This window comes from Ictidomys tridecemlineatus, unplaced genomic scaffold (genome assembly GCF_052094955.1).
Source record: "Ictidomys tridecemlineatus isolate mIctTri1 unplaced genomic scaffold, mIctTri1.hap1 Scaffold_157, whole genome shotgun sequence".
NCBI classification, from domain to species: domain Eukaryota; kingdom Metazoa; phylum Chordata; class Mammalia; order Rodentia; family Sciuridae; genus Ictidomys; species Ictidomys tridecemlineatus.
The window spans coordinates 95,001-116,407 of NW_027521377.1; the positions used below are offsets into that span (position 1 = coordinate 95,001).

Consider the following 21,407-nt stretch of genomic DNA (forward strand, 5'->3'; position numbering starts at 1 on the left):
GACACCTTGAAGAGAGAAAATGTGTCCACTCTGTAAAGAGAAAAGTATGGCTCTTTTGCTCTCCAGTTTTAGTAGATATCTAAAAAAAGATTCTACAGAGTCCTCTGCAGGTACGCTTCTTGACTTCGGACTCACAGCAGGATAATATCAAACTCTCAAGTATCCACTGCAATGACAACTTTAGTTTAATTAGCCTCATGTTCACAATTTCTAATTGAATTCTTAATCATAAACTCTTGCAGATTTTATGCTTAGTAGGAATTATCTTTATTTTCCTGACTTCCAGAATCTGGTCTTTAACAGGGTCACAAAAGTCCCCCCTCCAGTGCAACTTGTGTTTCTCTTACAAACATTATTTTGAAACTGCATTTCTCCTGCATATAATAGTTTGTTAAAGAATGTGACACATTCTGTCCAGTTAATCCAGAAAGGGTGCAAGTAAATTGCATCTTGGAAAATAAAACATAGGGTCAATGTGTTGGGCTTATTTATTTATTTATTTATTTATTGTACTGTATGTTGAAATCAGAGCTAGTTAACCACTGAGATACATCACCAGCTCCTTTTTTATATTTTATTTAGAGACAATATCTCATTGATTTGCTTAGTGCCTCACTGATAACTTGCTGAGACTGGCTCTAAATTCATGATTCCCCTGCTTCACTCTTCCAAGCTGCTGGGAATACAGGTAGGTTGCACCATGCCCAACCTATCATTTACCTTAAAGATACTTCAGTTCTTTTACCAGATTCTGTGAAAAATACTACAATGAAAATATAATTGTACTGTTTTCTATGATGTAGTTACTCCAATTTTTTTTAGATACATACCCAGAATTACTACTACTGAATCATGTGGCATTTTTATTTCAACTTACTGAAGAACCTTAATATCATTTTCAAAAATAGCTTTATTCAATTTATATTCCCACCAGCATTTTCACAACTGAGTCTTTATATCCATGCATATATGTTCTGGGGTACCTACTATCTTTCAGATTTTTATTATTTATTTATTTATTGCAAAAAAAGTCTTTATTGCAATAAGTTAATCCTGTAAATATGCCTGAAAAAGTACATATCAGTTGGTCAGAGCAATAAGAGCCTCCACCACGTTTTCCATGTGTTCCGGCAAGCTCCTCTCTGCTGCTGCTCGAGAAATCTCCATCTCTGTCATTATCAACTCCAGATCTTCTTTCTTGATAGTGACCTTTGCCAGTTCCTTCTCCCGTTCTTGTTTGGCTTTCTGCTCCCGAGACCTTCTATCTCCGATCACGGACATAGCCATATCCAGATTGGAACTCTGGATCTCCTTCTCCTCCGCATAGTCGGTGACCCGCTCCAGGTCCGCTGCACCACTGTCATGCTTCCGTGGCTTCTGGGGGGGGCGGTCGGGGCCGCTGGTCTCGGTTTCCAACTCCAGTTCCACGTCCCCCTCGGTCGCCAGATTTTTATTTTTTACTATAAATATTTAATTTATTTATTCACTAGTCATAGATAAACAAGTAACTTTTGTTTTCTTTATTTTTATGTGGTTCTGATGCTTAAACCCAGTGCCTCCCATGTTCTAGGCAAGTACTCTATAACTGAGTCAGAACCCCAGCCCCTTTCTTTCAGATTTTTATCATAGGCATTCTGACAAGACGACACAGAGTGCAGGAACTTTTTCATTTGACTGATGCATTAAGCTTCTGGTGCAACTGTGTTATATTCCAGGCTAGAAGAAGAGTGTGCTGTAAATATTTTCTGTGATGAAACAGGAATCTTTGATTTCTAACACAGTTTTAACAGTAATGCTGAAAATTTTAGTTTTTGCAAGTAGTTACAAACAATACAAATCCACCTGTTTGTAATATGTGAATATATTTGCACATGTTCAGTCTCTATTGCTTATAGAAATTTTTAGGATATACTCCCTGGAACAGAAGGCACTAATTTTAGATGCTCAGTACATGGAGAAATTACTTCTAAAAACAATTGGTAGGCCTGGAATTATTTTTGGGGTGAAGAAAGGTAGGTCAGGCCTCAGAAAGTGCTCAAATGTTACTTATTCTATCAGTACTTGGCTTGATTTTTCCCTTTGGTACCTATAATTGAGTTGAGAGAGAAGCAATTCTTCCAGCAACAGAAGTTATCAAAACCACTGGAAAAATCTCTTTTTGGGAAAAAACTGACATCTTTGATATTTAAATTTTCTGACCTGACTTCAGGTTGTGATGCAAATGAAAAGGCACCAAGAAGAAGACTACCACTTTGTCATTTTCATACTTATATATCACTTCTTCTCTAACCAATGAATACATTAAGATGAAAATCACAGAAAATTTTAAAGTCAGCTTATATGATCTCAATCTGTTTTTATTTAAGGTTAACCCTGATTTTTTTTCACATATATGGCACTTCACTCAACAACTCAAATGCCCTGGTGTATCCCAGCTATATCTACTCATTTCACTGTAGGTATTTTTTCAATTGTGCAAAATGTATCTAAATCTCAATTGTCCAATGTATCTGAATTCATTTGTGGCTTTGTCAGAGAAAGACCCATAAAATGAGTAGATGTGTATTTAATTTTTCAGTAGAGAAAGAAATGGTTACAAGCCTATATTCTGCTATATTTCTGTTATGATCCAGTTGTTGGTGTCCCCCCAAAAGCTCACATGTAGACAATGCAGAAATGTTAGGAGAAGAAATTACTTGGTCATAGAGTTAACCTCATCACTGAATTAATCCCTGAATGAATTAACTGTGGTAACTGAAGTGATAGTGTGTCACTGGAGGAAGTGGAAATTGGGGATTTGGCTTTGGAATGTAAATTTGTATATTCCCCCCAAAAGAGAGTCTCTGCTTCATGATGACCATGTAAGTTTCTTCCCTCTTCCACACCCTTCTGCCATGATATTCTGTCTCACTTTGAACCCTGAGAAATTGAGCATTCTTCCAAAGAATAAGACCTCTGAAACCCTAAGCCTGCAAATAAACATTTATTCCTCTACGATTTCTCTGGCCAATTTCTTTAGTCACAGTGGTGAAAAGGCAGATTAAAACAACTTCTAACTTCATCTCAGCTGAACATATGCTTTTTGTGATGAGTTTGAACCCAGTATCTTAGATATTCTGAATGCAAACTCACAGGGAACTGTGACCCCAGCCCAAATATCTAATTTTAGATTGCATTGTATTATCCCTTACTTCTACTGTTATTTTGGATATGGATAAGCTTAGAATATTCTAATGCTCTTACCAATAAAAAAATATATGTATGTAAATTAATCTTTGGTTTTGGTTTATACTATGACTCCTTGTTCTTTATTATTATATTATAGTTTTATAATATACATCACTGACACTTAATGATACTACTAGTTAATTTGCTTCCCTGAAGCAGAGATTTTGGGGGTAATTCATACATAATTTTTCTCCAAAGTATTTTTTCTCTTTAATCTCTTTCCTTTATCAGAGAAAAATGCTGAAATTTTTTTGTTAATGTCTTTTCTTTGTTGTACTTATACATAATACCTTTATTTTATTTATTTATTTTTATGTGGTTCTGATAATTGAACTCAGTGTCTTACATGTGCTAGGTGAAGACTCTACTGCTGAGCAACAACCCCAGCTCCACATGCTAAAATTTTGATGAAAAATATTCAATATTACATTAAGAAAAAATTGTTGTATTTGTAATGATGAGTAGTATCTAAACACATTTGTGTAATTGGACCTTTTATGTCTTTGTCCAAATTTTTATTTTCCCATAAATTTTGCATATCTTTTAAAACATATATGCACTGTGTGAAGTAGTATACAAATATGACATTTATATAATACTGATTTGATATTTTGTACTATGGGTTAGGCTGAATGTAGTGTGGCCAAAATGTGTCTCAACATTAGAAACCATTTTATTCACACTTTATTATTTGTATCTTCTTACAATGTGCACATTCTCTTTTCCTCCACCATACAGATTTTAACTGTGGTAAAATATGATAAAATCTGAATGAATTAACTGTGTTAATTCATTCTACTATACTTTTATATGTTATTATGGTTTACAAGGGCAATCATTTCTATATTTTAATGCTACTGATGGGGAAGAATCATGTTTTTCAATAGGCACACAATTAAAAAAAACAGCAACTTACACTTCATCTGTAATTTACAAGAACTTCTTACTCCACATCTTCATTAATACTGTTTAATTGTATGCATTTGGTATTATTATATTTAGTCTTTTTCTAATTTATCAAGATGCTGATATTTCTATGAATAGTGAGCACTTAGATATCACCTGTATAAAGAGGCTACTCAAGTCACTTGGCAGTTTTTCTCTTGGTGTTTTTGTCTTTTTTTTCATTGTTCAGATAAAATATTGTAGGTTTATTTAAAACTTAATTCTCACCTTGAGTATGCAAAATACAAACTCCACAAAATGTTCATTTTTTTACGTTGTAGTTTACAAATATACAAAATAGAAGTTTGCTTAAATTTATATTACATATTTATTAAGGCAAGGAACTATATAGAAAAAAATACATTTGTTCTGCTTAAGGCATACTTGGGAATAAACCATTGTACAAATTATTGCATATCTGAAACCACAGTGCATAACAGACTGTCTGCCTAAAAAATGTAAAAGAAGTAAACCAGGCGTATTTACCTGACTTAGGTCATACATGTAGATCGGAAGACAAAAATAGATTTTCCTTGTCAAAGTATGCAGCAGTTTGAGAACTTTGGCTTCCTCATTTGGTACCTTTAGAACCAAGACTCACCAAGCACCATCTCTTAGGCTATTAAAAAACACATTTTTTTCTGTACCTGAATTTCTTCCTCTTCTAACATAATAATGGCTTTTAGAAGGCAAAGAGAATACAAGGTGATCTTTATGCTTAATATGGCATGGAAACACAATTCAAGGGAATTCTGGTCTTCCATCCCCCCACCCCCAACTCTCGGATCTAATTTATACCCTGATATCCAAACTTCCAGTCACCCCTTGGCATTCTGTAAGTCCAGGCATGTTCAAGTTGGATTGAGAATTGGAATGATAGAAGATCCAGCCACAGACCCCGTCAGTTCTTTGATTTGTCTTTTGCATTCCTCCTTTCTATGATCATCCGTTCCTTCCCAAGCTGACTCCTGGGGAAGTTGACCATGATTGTAGTACTTGTCAGCTGGGCTCCTCCCCCCGTGGGAAGACTGTGTGTGAAAGGTTAAAAAAAATACTGAATCCTCTTCTGGCAGTGTGGGTCATATCCACTATTTGGGATTTAAAAGTGCCTCTTCATGTGTATGGCCAGGTGGTCCGACCTGGAAAAGGCCCGGTCGCACTTCTGGCACTGGAACGGAGTGCCTGGTCAGTCCATCAGAGCGGGCAAATTTCCACCCACAGCTACAGTGGTAAGGTTTCTCACCTGTGTGGGTTCGCAGGTGTGCCTTGAGATGAGAACTCTTTGTATAGGTTTTGCCGCAGCCGGCATAATAGAAAGTGTGAGTGGCGGTCCTTTTCCGGGGCCAAGACCTTCTTCCCCTCTTTGGCTTGGGTTCCTCTGGCACGCAGGAACCAGGTGGCATGAACTCTTGGTAGTGGAGTGGTGGGACCTGTGGCTGCATCTGGTCGGACAGGAAGGGTGGATAGTTCGGTCCCGGATGGGGATGGAATCCTGGGGGAAGCGGCAAGGCAGAGTGACAGTCCCGGTTGCTCCGCAGTTCCTCGGGAGGGACCCAGGGTCGGGGTAGTCCTGCTGGGGAGCTGCCGCCACAGGGAGAAGTCATGCGTGCTAGGCCGGTGCCCATTGCTGAGCGGGGGTCCAGCGCCCAAGTGGGCCTCTAGGGGTCGACCGACCGTGCACGAGGAAACTGCCTCCTGCTTGATCTTGGGGCACATGCGAGGCGGCCCGCTGCTGTAGGGCGCTACCACCACCGGGTGGCTGCCTTCGGGAATGCCTTTGTTAACACTGATGACCGACGGGCTGCCGTACTCGATGCCAGGGGCGCTCAGCGATGCCTTCAGCACAAACTTGCCCATCAGCCCGCCACGTGGCGGCTGCGGTTGCTGCGGCAGAATGTACACGGGGTCCAATTCAGGCCACAGGAGCTCCGCCGCCTGAAGGGCTCACAACGTTGATGTCCGCCAGGTTGAAGGGAGCGGTGGGAGGCGGCGCTGATTCCCGGCCATAGAGGAGGCCGCCGCTGGTGCCGCCTGGCGTCACACCCGGGTCACCCCCGGCCTGGATCGAATAACTGAAGCTGCAGGTGGAGGGTGCGCTGGCAGGGCCACTACTCGATGGGGATGAAGAGGATGAGACTGAAGCCGACGAGGACACGGTGGCGGCCACCGACTCCTGGTGGGACAATGAGTTGGAGAGAATAAAGTCTAGGTCCAGGAGATCGTTGAACTCCGTCTCCCTTCGGGGTAGAAGGGCCGGGTTGCTACCACCACACGAAGCGCTGGTTCCGCCACTCTCCAGGTCTGGGGCCACAGTCGCCGCGGCCAGGTCGTAGGGGCGACCGGGAAGCACCGGGGGAAGTCGCTTCATGTGGGAGAGCTCCTCCCTCCAGCGGTTATTCGGGGCACCTGCTGGACGCAGTGTCTTCTCCCTTCCCGCCGGGCCGGACGCAAACGTGGAGAAGGACGGGAGCTGCGCGTCGCTGACAGCCATGTCAGTCTCGCCAGGTGGCTGCCTCATTAATGTGGGGCCCAGAAGGTCCTCGCATGCCCGAAGCAGCTGGGGTATGCGAACCCCAAAGTCAAGAGGGGGGTAAAAAAAAAAAAACCTTAGAAACGGAGCCAAAAACCAAAAAGAAAAGAAAAAGAAACAACCCAATTGCCCGAGATTCTTCTTCTTTGGATTAAATATATATTGAGGACGTCTTTTTTAAAAAAGTTCCTTTGTGTACAAAAGTTTTAGAAAAGTCCTAAACTCTTATAAAAATAGACAATCAGCAAGACGAGTAAGTAGGTCCGGTGGCCAGGCTGAGTTCTCTTCGACTCAGCAGCGTCCCCCACCGCTGTCGCGGTCGCTGCGGCTGTCGTCGTGGGCGCAGGGGCTGTGTGTGGCCGGGGCGGTGGGCGGGCGGCGCCGCCAGGTGAGAATGGCCGCGGTGGCGCGGATCTGCGAGCTGGGAGGCGGCGCAGGGCGCGGAGTCCTGGGGGTTGCGCAGAGCGCGCGCCGCCATGGGCGCGGGCCACGGTGGCTGGGTGGGGAGCCAGAGGGGCGGGGAAGGGCACTCGGCGGCTCCTGATGCCGCCGCCTCCCGCCACCGCCTCTGTTCTCCGCGCACCCGCAGCCACGCTCGTTCTCTCTGGCCGGGGAACTCTGGTGTTTTTGTCTTTTCTTATTAAATGTATTTTGTCATGTTTCATGTAATTTATCTTACCTGTCAATTTCTTGTTAAGTGTATTTAGTCATGTATCAGGTAATTTATCATACACTTTAATGGTATGACTTCATTTAGTGAGTATTTTAATGCCCAACTTATTAATTTGGTAATATTTTATTTTGTGAAACTTTGAAAATAATAAGGTCCACGTTGCTGTGTAGTTCTTACAGTTGAAACAAAGGGTGCTGTTCTATTTAAAAGTAGACACCAGTCTTAAAGTTATATGGGGCAGAGTCTCAGTAAGTTGTTCATCCTCATCTTGAAATTTCTTTTATTATTATTATTATTTATTTATATGTGAAAGTGGAATTCATTATAATGTTTATTACAAATAGAGAGCACAATTTTTTTTATCTCTGATAGTATACAAAGTATAATCACATCAGTTTGTGTCTTCATACATATACTTTGAATAATGATGTTCAACATATTCAACCATAATTTCTATCCCCATACCCCCTCACTTCCCCTCCCACCCCTCTGCCTTATCTAGAGTTTATTTATTTCTCCCATGCTCCCCTTCCCTACCCCAATATTAATCAGCCTCATTATATTAAATAAGACATTCAGCATTTGTTCTGAGGGGATTAGTTTTGTCATAACCTCTCAAGCAGTTAATATTATCCAGTGACTTGGGAGGCTGAGGTTGGGATTGTTGCTTAATAGTAAAATGCTTGCCTAGCATACAGGAGGACCTGGCATTCATTCTCAGGAGGATCACCACTTCAAAGCCAGCCTCAGCAATCTACTGAGGCCCTAAGCAACTTAGAGAGATCCTGCCTCAAAATAAAATGTAAGAAAGGCTTTGGATGTGGTTCAGGCGCTAAGTGACTCAGGGTTCAATGCCTGGTACTACTACAAAAACAGAAACAACAAAAACTAAATAAGAATATTATGAAAAAAATTTACAAATATTAGGAAGTAACATGAAAAATTCTATGGAACCCTTGGGTGAAATAGGAAAATCACAAGGACCTTTAGAAAACTCTTTGAACTGAATCATAGTAAAAAATCAGAACATATCAAACTGTGTAAGATGGCTAAATATTCATGGAATATTTTCATTTATTATAAATGAAGAGCTTATTAAAGCTGATAATCTATAATAGCTCACAAGACAAAACCTGCCTGATGCCTGTTTTTGCCAAGAAAATTTTATTGTCATAGAGCCAAGGTCACACATTATGTAATTTCTATGGCTGTTTTTGCACACAATGGCAGAGTTGAGTCATTCCCATAAAGATTGTGTTGTCCATAAAGTCTAAAATATTTATTATTGGGTCTTTTCTAGAAACATGTTTTTTAAGTCCTTTATCTAAGCCATCACCTAAAGAGTATGTAGAAGAAGGGCAAATTAATACTGAAGCAGGTGAAAATAAGGCATCAATAGTGAGTGTGAATACATGAAATAGGAAACAATAGAGGGAAATTCCAGAGGCCAAAATTTGATTCTGCAAAAATACTCATAAAATCAACAAATTCCTAATAAGACCAAGAAATAAAATGCACATTACCAATATCATCACAAGAAGAAATTACTACAGTTCTAGAAGCATTCATAAGAAAATGTTGTCAATAACTTTTTCAAGGAAATCTGCCATTCAGATAATATGGTTAGATTCCTTGAAAGGTTTAGCTTATCAAAATGGAGCAAAGAAGGAATGAAGCTCTTCAAGGACAAAATCAGTTAAATAAATCAAAACATTCCCAACAAAGAAACTTAAGGGCTTTGTGGCTTCACTCATAAATTCTCTCAAACACATAAGGAAAAAATAATTAATGTTTTTAGGGTTGGGAGTGTTGCTTAATTGTAAAATACTTGCCTAGCACACAGGAGGACATGGTGTTTATTCCCAGCACTTAAAAAAATGAAAAAAAAAATTTATCCTTAAAGACATGCTCTCAAAATGTAGAGGAGGAGAAAACAGTTTGCTACAGTTAGAAAGCCAGTCTTAATGCTAATATCCAAACCATACCATATAATATAAGCAATGAGATAAAAGGCTAATGTATAATGAAGCAATTTCTGTACTCTAGAAATTAAAATTTGGAAAAGAAATTTAATGAATACAGTTTAGTATATCATTTAAAAACAAAAAAATACTAAAGAATAAATATAAGAAAGTAAATATTTGCCAATCATTAGAACAGGGAAGTGTCTTGAAACAGATTCATTGTTTTATAATTGTTTGACTTTGGAATACAGGAGTTTTTATGAAATTATGGTAGAAAAAGTTGATATTCAGGTGGAGAAAAATAAAATTTCACCCTTAAATGACACTATACAAAAAATCACATAACAATGAATCACAGACTTAAATGGAAAAATGAGATTTGCAACCTTTTGAAGACAACATAGGAGAATGCATACTTTTTAATCATGGGACTAGAAAACAATTCTTAAGAAAAATTCAAGTAAAATAAAAAAATATATACATAGGGCTGGGGATGTGGCTCAATTGGTAGCGCGCTCGCCTGGCATGCGTGCAGCCCGGGTTCCATCCTCAGCACCACATACAAACAAAGATGTTGTGTCTGCCAAAAACTAAAAAATAAATATTAAAAAATTCTCTCTCTCTCTTAAAAATATATAAATTAGACCTAACAAAAATTAAAAATCTATATATAATTTCAAACATCTTTATGAAAGTACATGGGCAATCTATAGAAGGGGAGAAAATATTCTTAATTTAAGATTTTTATCTAGAATGAAAAAAAAGTATTGCATTTCAATAAAAAGACAAGCAGCACATTGAAAAGTGAAAGAAAATTTTAATAAAAAGCTCTCAAAGAGTGATGTCTAAAGCAAGTAAAAGTGTCTCTCTCCCTTTTTCATTTGGGAATGGAAATGAAAGCCCTGGTGAAGTCATACTGCACACCCTCTATTGTGCATATCACCAACACTGGAACAGGCATGGAGAGATGACACATAGGCACTGTTGGAGGACTGAACAGTACTGTTGCCATCTGGACAAGGGTTTGTCACTTCCTTGTTTCCTAGAACCACACACTTTGGCATTCAGCCAGAGGAATAAAACCATAATGAAGAAGTGAACACCAGTGTTCCTAGAAGCTTTACTCACAGTGGACAAAAGGGAAGAAGCCACCTCGTTGTCGTTAGGAGTATGAACAGGACTAGTCCTCAAGTGGCAGGTACTCCTCAGAAGGAAGAAGGAAGAGACTCCTGGCCCATGCAGCTTGTCGAACTGCAGGAGGGTGAACATGGAAGAGTATATCTGGATATTTTCATGGCTTGACAGGCAGCATTGAGCAAACCAGTCTCCAAGAATCTAAAGTGAGCATGCTTACCGCCACCAGGGCCTGTGCTGACCAGGAAAGGTATCCTTTATCTTGTTCCAGAACTCATTGTGTTGTTGAAGGCTTTTTAAAAGTCCTCAGAGCTATGCCCTTAAGATCTGTCTGTCCACTACAAATTGCACTCAGCACAAGGAAAATGATTATCTTTAAAACCAGATACGCTTGGAAGGCCCTTCTCATTTCTCTCCTGCACTTGGGGCTGGATTCCTGTACTTGGAGGATAGGTGCCTCTTGCCTGCCTCCAAGGACACTAAGCAGTCAACAGAAAGACTCTTAGGGGAGGTTTTTGTGACCTGTGACAGCAGGTCAGCTGGCAGGCTGCTGCAAGAAGAGTCTACATAGAGAAGCAGAGGAGCCACAGACAGTGACAAGACCATGTGCCTCCTCTGCAGAGGCACTGACCTTGCTGCTGGGGCCCAGGGGCAGAATATGAGGGATAGGCTTAGCTTCCATACCTTTGGTTTTGTTTAGCACTCTTTGGGGGCTTAATTGCCAGTCACTGCTGGTTATCTCTGACTTTAAGCACCCTTAACCACTAGTACCTGATGACCTTCAAATAGAAGAGGTTAGACAACAGGCAACACCCCTTGTTGAACCTGGCTCCCTTTCTTGGCATACTGAAAATGCTCCCTGGTTGCCAGGTTCTTGCTCGGGTTTTAAGAAGAACAATCCACAGGGTCCCATGTCCCCAGCATGGGACTGGAAAGCAGAAGTTGTTCCACAGGGCCCCTCAGTGCTGACTATCACCCTATCACATCCAACTCTGGAGAGTTGGGGAGATGTTCTTTATAGTATCTGAAGCTTATGCTCAAGCCTGTATTGTTCTGCAGAGGGTGGCAGGGACTGAAGTAATGATTGCTACAGTAAAAACTCATTTATGGAGGCAAAAATTGGAGCCAAGTAATTTGTGCATGAGTTTAAAAGATTTCATGAAATTCAAGACCAGCATCACCTGCTTGTTGAGCTTATGAAGACCCAAGTCTCCCTCCACCGAGATTACCATTCCTAGCAAGCCACAGTCTCTGAGTTTGATGGAAAGTAATACAAATCTGAAAAAAATTCATCTCTTCAAGAGTAAAGCAGAGTTTTTCTGAGAATAAGAATGTCCCCCTTTCCCTTTAACTGTTGATGTCTCATTCCAGAATGGCTGTCATTCCAAGAAACAAAATCCTCTGATCCCAATAAGTCCAAGTCCAAAGGGACCTCAGAGCCCTAGAGGGTGTTAGGGGACAATGGACTGATTTCACATGAGCCAAGCAGGAGAAGAGGGGAGAATCTGCGTGAATAGAAGATGGGTCTATCCAGCCTCTGTTAGGGACCCAGGTGAGGACAACACTTGCCTTTCCTACTTGGGGAAGGGACCCAGAGAGTGGTGACAGGGAATTGGACACAGGATGTGATTTCAGAAATGGAGACCACCTGAACCACATGGAAAATCTTCCTTTGTAGGAGGGAAATTTACAGCCAGGCTAAATGTAAACAGAGCATTAAGAAATAAAAGAGTTTGCTGTAGAAAATCAGATGAAGAAAGCACTGAGTGTTCCAAACTCCTAGCTGGGCTTGCCTCTCTGTAGTCATAAAATTCAGAGTAAAGATGAAAATTTAAACCAGCTGTGAAAAATGAGCAGGACCTTCAGGTACAGAATCTTGTGAAGCTCCTCAAGGGAATACATGGGCAGGTTCACCACTTGGGAATAGAGACAAACTTTGCAAGTACATTCAAACATCAGTCTCCACCTCCAGCAGGTGCAGAGGCCATAGAAAGAGAGCAGCCTTTCTTCCAAAAGCCAGATTCTGTAAGAGGAAAGAGGTGGCTGAGGGTGGGCCAGTGGCTCCATGTCCTGACAGGAGCTGCATGACATGGGTGAGCAAACTAACACATTGGAGTTGAGTCAGTGACTTAAACCTGAGCTTTCATCAAAGCTACTTATACCCCTGCTGTTCCCTGTGCAGGGCTCAGCAGACACAAGGCAAGGGAGCAGGGCATCCCTTGGATATTCACACAAAGAAGGAGGAGGGACAGACAATGAGAAACACTCAGCATTGGAACTGCTGGGTTTGTTTTCTTCCTCCACTGCCCACAATCAGTAGAACAATGTCATGTTTCATGAAAATAATTTGTAGACATATCATTTTCTTTCTTTTGTAAAACTTCAAGGTTGGGGTTGGCAGTAGGGAAAACTAATACTTTAAGAACATAGCATTCATCTGTATTGAAGAATACTTCAGTCCTCTCTAAACCAGGTTTCCAGAAACTTGCAGAGTGTGGACATGGCTACTGTCCAAAGAGTTCAGATCATGTCCAGATTCTCGGGAGCATAGGATTAATACTTCCTGATAGTTGCTTAGTGTCTGGGTTTGAAGCTTCAAGAAACCAAAGCCAGTGAGTGTCTTGTGATAAAGAGTTCTTTTTATTGTCTTTAATTTTCATTGACTTATGGCAGTCTCACAATGCATTTCACATGTTGTCTCTTTCTGCAGATTTGGGGGCCAAAGTCAACTTCCTTACAGCCAGGGAAAGGATTCACATCACGCTAATTTGGCAGGGGCCTCTGCCCTCCAGAGGCCAATGAGAAATGAGGACAACAACTTGAAAGTCAAAGTGATCTCTCCCCAAACCGTGACACATTCAGAGGATCCAGGCAGCATCTTTGAGGAGCACCTTCATTTTGTACAGTGAGTCTGATTGTATGTTTGTTAGTCCATAGACATCTGATGTCCCATTATTCCTTCTCCTGACCACCTGCCCCCTTGATTCACTACTGGGCATCTCCTCCAAGCCAGCTACCTGTGGGCAATAATTCATCCCCATAAGAAAATGTGAGACACCAAAAACACCAGAGCAATAAACTAGTTAAAAAAACTATAAATAATAAGTAAAATAGATGGCCCTTGTTCACTTTAACAAACTGATGGATTTCATTCACCATAAAATAATGAAAGTCCAGATGGATTACTCAGCAAGTTTTGAAATAGAGACAATAGTCATTATTTCAGAATATCAGGTTAAAAACATTCTTAGGAAATATGCAATCTTGTAAATTATGTTATGTTTTTCTTCAAATTGGAGTGAATAACAGAGTGAAGTTTACTGTCTGACACTAAATTTTTAACTGCTCTGCTCTTCACAATCTCACATTTATATTTTACCTATAATGTGCATTTATCTGCCTCAAGCTGATTGGTTTCTGTGTGAGAAAGATACTTGCCTCAGTGGGCACAGCAGGTCACTCTCAGGCTTTATCATGGTGTGCTCACCAGGCCCTCATGTGCTCTCACATGACCCTCACACCCATCTTTCCTGAATGTACAAACCACATCATCACTAGATTCATAGCCATGAGAATTTCTTGTGCCAACTTTGCTTATGAGCTTGATGGAAGGGGCTGACCCTATGTATTGTTGTCTTTCCTCAGAGGTTCTGGTGATGCCAATGATGGCAATGGTGATGATGGCAATGATGGTGATGACAATGATGGTGGTGGTGGTGATGCCAGTGAGGCCAATGGTAATGATGGTGGTGATGGTGGTGGTGATTGTGGTGGTGATAGTGATGATAATGATGGCAGTGGCAATGATGATGACAGTGATGGTGATAATAATGATGACAGTGACCATGATGCTGATAACAACAATAGTAGTGACATAATGCTGTCGGGGAGGATGGCATGATGATGATGATGATTACCATGTGATGATGATGATGTCAGCAGCTCAGATGGATTAGATTACTTGCTCAAATCCCAGCCTTGATTCTGTTGCCCTCAGACTTGGTCATGTGACCTGTTTCACCAGTGGGAGGAGAGTGGACAAAGGATTCTTTGGGAGGCATGATTGGATTTCCACTTAAGCACCATGGTTTCTGTTGGAAACATGGCCTCACATCCCAGCTCTCCATAAACAGGTTTGTGTGGAGGAAGGGTCTGTTTCATTTGATGGTGTGTGCTGAGTTCCTGTGGTAGATGATGATTCAGGATTTGTCTGAACAAACATTTATTGAATATCTCTGTTCTAGGCATTGGGGATAGAATGTAAATGGAGCTTATAATTTTGAAGGGGGGGATAGACAAAAGTAAATATAGGGTAGGTCAGGAGGGATAAAGAGCAATGGGAAAAATGTGGGTTTACAGAGAGTGGCTTGTGAAGACAGGGTTGAGAGGGAGAAACCTCCAGAGTGTTGTGAAGCTAATTTCCAAGCAGGCTCCAGAAGGAGTGACTGGGTAATCCATGGTGTAATTGTGAAAAGGAAGGTTCTCAGAGGGGAAAGAGAATGTTCTAGAGAGAGAGAAGAGGACTAGGAAAGTCCCTCAGGGGACATAGAAATCTGACGGGGGGGGGGCGGGCAGTGATGACTGAGAAGACCAGATACTCCAGGCAGAGGCTCCTGGTCAGCCATGGCAGCCATAATGGCTTGGACCATGCTGCAAGGTCTGCAGGTAATACTGGCCATTCTGAGTATGCCTGCCCACCATGGGTGTCCCTTCCTTATATCACTTGCCACTTGTACTCAGGGCCAATCATCTAATTTATCAAGCTTAGAGGCTCTAGAGTGACAATTCTGTGGTATTTATGGTGAGAGTGTAAACTGGGTGTTTAGCAGGTAGAACTGACAGCTACTGGAGAAATTATTTTATGGAATTGTGTGTGAGTACTTATTGACAAAAGTGTACATAAAGACTCTGGAGAACAATACCCTAGAGAATTAATATAGACATTGAATTCTTAGCACTTTGCAGCTGGATAGAGACCTCCAGACACCCTCTCCCCCCCCCCCAAAGATGGGGGACTTTGAGGAGATCTGAAGTGACTTTCAGTCTGTTGGCTGGCTTGGCAGCAGAAAGGGCAAGCATCACTGAACCTCTCTGAGGCAGAGCATACCTCCCAGGTGAGGGATGTGGCACTCCTCCTGCCTGGCTGCCCTTCCATTCTTTCTCCTGCATTGGGAGGCTTCAATGCAGAAAAAAAGTCATCACTTTCCCAGTAGCTATATGCCAGCTCATGTAATAAGTCAAACCAACAGCCATTTATGTCATGAAGTGATGGATTACTTACACATGCAAATATATGCTGAGCCATATATTGGAGTTACAATTATAACATGCTAGAAGATAATGAAATTAATATTTTAAATATCATACCCTGTTTAAATGGCAGTTCAGCTTGTGGCTGGAAAGAGAATTAGCACATTGTTTTGTTCTGCGGGGTAAATACTTATCAGCCTGTGATGACATGCTGTAATTAATGAGGACTTGAGGAAAATTAGATTTTCTTCACTACCTGTACCTTTAGCTTATGGGATGCTTGAGGCTGATTGTGGCAAATCTTTGACTACAGGTGTCCTTTTACCACCAGATAGGTTGTTGGAGCAACTGGGAACAGCTCTTACTAGGTCAGAGGTAGAGTCTAATTCTAGACCTGGATAATTAGGTCAACAACCAGATCTAACTGTAACCAAATAGCATAATTAAGTCCAGGGTGATTACCAGTGCAAAGCCTTTATTTGGTTCAATTATAAGTGCACATTTTTCATCATGAGAATCAATGGCACACCAGAATAGTGCATGGGTGCTTGTACATGTCTCTACCAGGTGTTCTGCAGGCTACCTGCAAGTGCAAAAATTTATTTAATCCTTGCTTCAAACTTATTCCTTCATATTTCTCATTATCTCCATTTTAGGGGTCAAGAGAACTGAAATTCAAGAGGTAGCTTCTAATTTCCAAAGCCGTGCAGTCAAGCATAGAGCTGAGATTCCATTTGGGGCATGCTTGACTCTCAGACATCCTGAGAAATGACTTTGCAAAGATCACTGGGCTATTTGCAACACTCCTCACAACCTTCCCAAAGCAAATCAGTTGTCATCAGTATTCAGCTCCTGCCACCTCTATTTAGAAGGCCCCCTGCCAGCCACTCTTGGTGAGTCTCCAGGGTAACCCACTCTCTAGTACCATAAAGAGGAAACACATTACAGTGCCCCTAGGCTTTTGCAGATGCAGAGTGCACTTTGGGACATAGCACCATTCTGAGGCCACAGCTCCACACCTGCACAGCTGCCTTCTCCAGTTTGTGCCTTTCTGGCCCCCTTTCCATTATTTTCCTGGTCTTCCCCTTCCATCTATTTCAAGTGACCTAAGTCAGGGAACCTTTTGTCAAAAATGCAGAAATCTACACAGAATTCATTTCAACATTTCAAATTTCAGAAAATCACAACCTTTTTGCAGATCCCCTAAAAGAGCCTTGGTCATACTGGACCTTCTTTGATTTAAAGAAAGGACATTTTTAATTTAGGAAAAACAATTCTGCAAACAAACAAAGCCAATGTGGAGTTTCTAAATGAGTTCTGCATCTTAAATGTTCACACTTTAATCAGCAAATGCTTTTAAATTGTGAAAGGTGTAATACAGGGGCTGGGTAGGACCTCAGTGCGCATGCCTAGCATGTGTAAAGTACTGGGTTCGATTCTCAGCACTACATATACATAAATAAAATAAAGGTCCATTGCAACTAAACAATATTTGTTTTTTTAAAAAAGTATAGTACATACTTCATAAGGAACTCACAGGTTTTAGGAGTACCATCCTCAGGACAGCAGAGGACACATGGGTGGAAGTCCTCAGGTATGTGATGAAGGCCCATTTTCCCATCCCATCAGTGTGGCTCTAGCTTTGGGTGATTAGTCTCCTTTTGGCCCATGGCCCAGGTTTACTGCTCCAGGAAGATGGGCTTGAGCACAAACTTTGCTTTCCTTTGAGAATGGCAGCCCTTGTCCTCTGCCTCTCCTTTTGCTGGGTGGAATGAGATCATGATGTGCCCATACACAGGGAATGTCCTAACATTCAAAACAGCCATGACTGCCCTAGGGGCATCTGGGATGGCCTGGATGTGCTTGTCACAATCCCTGGAGAAGACATGATAATGAACACCCTTTCTTGGAGGGCTGAGTGCAGAGATATAGCCACAAGCATTGGCATGAGGCCTTGAAGCCAGGAGTGTCTGAGTTGGGAGCAACACAGGGCTATCTGATGTCACTCAAGGAACAAGAAAAACTGGGGATCAGAACAAGGAGTAGGCCTGCTAAGCAGGGGTATTGAAGGCCTCCTGGAATGCTAGCAGTTTTCAAGATTCCAGGGTCCTTGTATGGTAGGACATGACACACCACAGTGACATCCAGGAAGATGGAAAGAATGCTGTGACCTAGAGCCCCAAGGGAGAGAAGGTGCCCAGCAGGGCCATATGGGGCTGCACCCATGGGCTGGGTCATAGCAACTGGGGTTGTAGGAGCAGCCTGTGTATGCACAGTGAAGTGGGATTGGCTGGATTTTAAGGGTTCCCTGTGGATTGGTAGTTTAAACATCTTCATGGGCTGTTGAGCATGGATAAGGGCTGTCCAGGATGGCAGTGTCTGTGGCCCTGGAAGACCTTGAGAGACCATAACAGAAGTGCCCAGGGGTGTGGATCTAACTGGAGTCTGAAGAAGAGAAACTGCCACTCCTCCTCTAGCCAGGAGCTTCCAAAATGGATCAGAAAAGCCCCCAAAAAACAAACAAATCCACTACACAGTTTCTATCTTAGGGGATTGTCTACATGAGAAATACCTTTTCCACCCCAGGCCAGTGTCCTTGAGGCCTTATGTCTGGCAATATCCTGTGTGAGTTTAAAACCTTCCTCTCTTGCAGAAGAGGAAGCCAAGGCTTAGCTGCTGGAGGTATGAAGGACTTGCCCACGAGTGGGGCTGCTCTAGGGAGAAGTCTCCGCCCAGCCACTGTTCCCAGCAGTGTTCCTTGGAAGCCACTGGTCTCATTAGCACTGGTGATCCAGAACTTGTGGCCCAGGCCTTTCCTGGTTGTTCTTGTTCTAAGAAACCACTCTGAGATGCAGCGGCTGTTCAAGACTGCTTTATGTGTGCAGCCAGGCCTGATCAGTTTCTAATAAGTTCATTCATAAACCACAGGTTAGTGTGGAGGCTGACCTGGAGAGCAGTGTGCAGGAGTGCCCTTTCCCTTGGAAGAAAGTTTCTGGAACCCAGTCTATGCCTGTATACTACTTTCTCTGGTTGACAAACCCTCCCTTTATGCTCACATTCCCACTATGAGTTGGCAGAGAAGAGAGGAGGTGCTTCTGAGGTGTGCTTTTCCAGCCATCACCGAAGGCCACCCAAAGCTTTCTAAATGCTGTGTTCTGACCCCTCTGGTCCTCTGCCCCAAGTCTGGGCATGAGCTTCATGCTCAGCACCTCTGTGAACACTCATGCCCCTGCGAAGAGGAATTGCCACATCTAAGGCCATGCTGCTCTAGCAGAGAGTCAAATGTCTCTGAAGGAAGTGCTTCAGGCAGGTTGAAGATGCTTGCACAAGTGGAAAGTATGACAGAGGTGGGCACAACTGAGCAGTGACCATGCCTTTGGCACTGTCCCTCATCAGTGGGGTTCTGTTACATGCCCCAAATCATAGGTGAGGTGATCTGGCAGCAACCGTTGAAAGATGGGAACAGTGGCCCCAGGATGAAGCCAAAGGTGCATGTGCACTCAGTCCCCAGATGGCACCCACTCCCCTGCCTCAGTGCATGATGACAGACACTTGGGTGCCCCTGAGAGGCAAGAGAAAGGGCAACTCTCCAGCCTTGTCTAAGGATAGACACAGACACTCAGGTCAGCACCAATGCAGAGATCTCAGGGTTGTGCAGAAACTGCCAAGATGCCAAGATGCAGGACACTCCTGGGGACCTTGAGAGGCAGGGCTGGCTAGCCTCTGCATATACCCATATGAAGGTGAGAGAGCCCTGAGCAAGCAGGATGAGATAATGGGGAGAAGCACCCCCTTTAGTAAAGTCACCCAAACTTCTCCATCCAGGGTCTGTTGTTTGTTTTGGTGCTTGTAGTTGGACAGAGAGAGACTGATGGAGGGAAGAAAAGAAAGAAGGAGAGTGACCCAGGGAGAGGCTGCAATTACAGAGACCTGTTCACCATTGGCCACACCATTGCCTTCTGCTGCTGGCACTGTCATTGTTCTCCTCTGGTTTCTGAGAGGCTGAAGGACATGGGCCCCTGCAGGCAGCTCTGCTTCTCTGCTCAGGGAAGCCCTGACAGAGCCCAGGGAGCTCTGTAGTACTCTGGGGAGACATTGCCTCCTGCCTTCATTTCCCATGCCCCTGAGGGAACTGAGAGGCTGAGTCTGCCAACCAGGGGCAGCTGGCACTGCAGATGGGCAAGCAGAGGGCAGCGCTCTAACTGGGGGACAGAAACCCAGGGCAGAACCAAAGCCATGCAGATATCTCATTGCTGTGCAGAGGCCACCCTGGAGCCAAAGGGTGCCAAGCTGGAGGACATTCCTGGGGACCTTGAGTGGAGGGGTCAGCTTGCTTCTGGATACACCCATCTGAGGGTGTGGGAGCTGTGAGAAAGCAAGATGAGATAATGGGGAGAAGCAGCCCCTTCAGTAAATTCTCACAAAGTTCTACATCCAGGGTCTGTTGTTGTTTTTGGTGCTCATATTTGGACAGAGAGAGACTGAGGGAGGGAAGGAAAAAAAGAATAGCAACCTGAGGAGAGGCTGCAATTACAGAGACCTCTTCACCACTGGCCACACTTTCACCTTCTGATGCTGGCACTGCCCTTGTTCTCCTCTGATTTCTGAGAGACTGAAGGGCATGGGCCCCAGCAGGCAGCTCCACTTGTCGTCTCAGGGCAGCCCTGACAGAGCCCGGGGAACTCTGTAGTGCTGTGGGGGGATGTTGCCTCCTGCATCCATTTCCCCATGCCCCTGAGTGAGCTGAGAGGCTGAGTCTGCCAACCAGGGGCAGCTGGCACTGCAGATGCGGACTTAGCATGAGGAGCATGTACTCCAGTCTGCCTGTCCAGATTTCAGCCCATGTGGCCTGATGCAGTGTAGACAGGCATTCACCTCTGCTATATTTGGGAATGCTCTCCTGTAATGAGGCATTTCATGATGATCACAGTAGCAATCTCAGTATTTTGCTCCAACTGCAGTGTCTTTAAGTAAATAGCCAGAATAATAATAAGGAGTGTTTTATTCAGGGGTCCCAGGGCCAGCCATGACCCTGAAGATGTGCTTAGTGTTTCTTTGGGTTTCTTAATGATGATCATCCATCTGCACAGGGTACAAGAAGTAGAATGACCCCCTCTCATGAGTGCTACTGCTGCTTGCTGTGTGACAGTGTGCAGGTCAACGACCTCTCTGTGCTTTGGTTTCACAACCTCTGAAAGGAGCAGTTAGTCCAAACCAGAGGTGAACTGTGACTCCTGAGCTGAATATCTTTTGCAATTCTCCATTCCCCTTTTGTTCTTTAGGGCCATGTCAGACTCACAAGAAGCAGAGAGACTGGCCCAGTGAATTCCATCTCACACACCCTGGGTTCTGCAACTGTGACTCCACAACCAGTTTCCTTTCAACTCTTTCTGTCCTCTGCCCACCTCCTGCTCAATTCTGTAAAGCAAAAGTACAGACATGTATGGATTTATTTGTAAACACATAAGTAGGCCTTGGAAATAAATATTCTACATATTGTCAAAGATCATTTAACTGCTTAGATGTACCTGTACTCTCAAAAAGCAGTCAGTGCTGCAGTTTTCCTAAATGCATCTCAAGAATCCCTTTTCCCAGCTCCTCCTTCTTGGGCCATTTGCTTCCATCAGCGACATCAGGTAGCCTGTGTTTTCCCAAATCCTGGCCCCTGGAGAACCCTGTTAGG

At 43.0% G+C, this 21,407-nt stretch overlaps 1 long non-coding RNA gene and 2 pseudogenes across 2 annotated transcripts in view; all 3 read right to left on the reverse strand.

The window, feature by feature from the left end:
- Positions 1 to 21,407, reverse strand: part of LOC120888243 (uncharacterized) — a 123,229-nt gene that overhangs the window by 14,637 nt on the left and 87,185 nt on the right. The window lies entirely within an intron of this gene.
- On the reverse strand, positions 1,066 to 1,464 carry LOC144372750 (huntingtin-interacting protein K pseudogene; annotated as a pseudogene).
- LOC101966116 (Krueppel-like factor 4 pseudogene) lies at positions 4,478 to 7,280 on the reverse strand (annotated as a pseudogene).